We start from the raw sequence: 1871 nt of genomic DNA, 5'->3' as shown, positions 1-1871 counted from the left end.
ATATATAAAAATAATATTACATAAAAAAGAAAGAGCACATCGGAATAGAATATGGGTAGGGGGATAGTCAAGCACAGGACCAACATCACTTCATGTGTATTTTTCTTTTTCAATATCCATGTATAGGCGTATCGGAATAATACGAGGTGTGTTCAAAAAGTATCGCGAATTTTGAATTTTCGCGGGTTACGTATATTCGAATTTCGATCTTTTTGTGGCTTTATGTTGGTACTCATGTCTCTCACTTATGCCGACAAGCTCGGCCATTTTGAATGTTCACTTAATTGTTGACAGCTGCTCGGCTTGCACGTGTTTTGGATCGTCTTCGATTTTTACCTATTAAAAAAAATGGATCAAAGAACCTGTATCAAATTTTGTGTGAAAAACGAAATTAAGTGCGCGGATGCATTCCGAATGTTGACTGTGGCATACGGAGAAGCTACCTTGGACCGAAGCAACGTTTATCGGTGGTACAAAATGTTCTCAGAAGGCCGAGAAGATGTGAACGACGAAGAGCGTGCAGGACGCCCGAGCACTTCAACAACAGACGACAAAATTAATGAAGTGGAGAAAATGATATTGGCCAATCGTCGAATCACCGTTAGAGAAGTTGCTGAGGATCTAAACATATCGATTGGCTCGTGCCATTCGATTTTTATCAATGATTTGGGCATGAGACGGGTCGCCGCGAAATTCGTACCAAAATTGCTCAATTGCGACCAAAAACAGCATCGCATGAACATTGCTAATGAGATGTTGGACTCTGTCCGCGACGACCCAAATTTGCTCCAGAGGGTCATAACTGGTGACGAATCGTGGGTTTATGGTTATGACGTGGAAACCAAAGCTCAATCATCTCAATGGAAGCTGCCGCACGAACCAAGACCGAAAAAAGCGCGCCAAGTTCGGTCGAATGTGAAAGTTTTGCTGACAGTTTTCTTCGATTGCAGGGGCGTGGTGCATCATGAGTTCTTGCCACAGGGTAGAACGGTCAATAAGGAATATTACCTGCAAGTTATGCGCAATTTGCGCGAAGCAATCCGCCAGAAACGCCCGGATTTGTGGAAGAACAAAAATTGGCTTTTGCACCACGATAACGCCCCTGCTCACACATCGTTGCTTGTGCGCGACTTTTTGGCCAAAAACAACACACTAATGATGCCGCAGCCACCGTATTCCCCAGATCTGGCCCCCTGTGACTTTTTCTTGTTCCCTAAACTGAAGAGGCCCATGAAAGGACGACGTTACGCTACGCTTGACGAGATAAAGACGGCATCGAAGGAGGAGCTGAAAAAGATAAAAAAAAATGATTTTTTGAAGTGCTTCGAAGATTGGAAAAACCGTTGGCACAAGTGTATAATATCTCATGGGGATTACTTTGAAGGGGACAAAATAGGTATTCATGAATAAATAAATAATTTTTGAAAAAACACCAAATTCGCGATACTTTTTGAACACACCTCGTATTTGCGAACCCTGGAAACCCTCGTCTTGTGAACATCCGGTGGAGGGTGCTTTCTCCTCGGTCGCTCGGTAGAGTTCAACCCTTCGGTAGGGGCAGGTTTCGGTCCGATACTCGGGGAGTATCGGTCGGTACGGGAAAACGTACCTGGCGCCCGGGAAAACGGTCGGAAGGATTTGCGGGGACGCGAACGTAGGCGGAGACCGGGGGGAAAGTACTTTGTTCGTGCCGTGTGCCGGCCGCGCTACCGGCCGAAATCGCGGGCAACGTAACACCCTATATATATAAATCTCTATAGGGTAGAATATAATGAATACATACGAGGGCGGTCCGATAAGTACTTAGCCTCACCACCCGATGGTCGCCACGATCGCAAGAGAATTTACTACCGTGTAGTACATTCTTGTAG

This window comes from Dufourea novaeangliae, unplaced genomic scaffold (genome assembly GCF_001272555.1).
Source record: "Dufourea novaeangliae isolate 0120121106 unplaced genomic scaffold, ASM127255v1 scaffold586, whole genome shotgun sequence".
NCBI classification, from domain to species: domain Eukaryota; kingdom Metazoa; phylum Arthropoda; class Insecta; order Hymenoptera; family Halictidae; genus Dufourea; species Dufourea novaeangliae.
Note: the sequence above shows the minus strand (reverse complement) of the source record.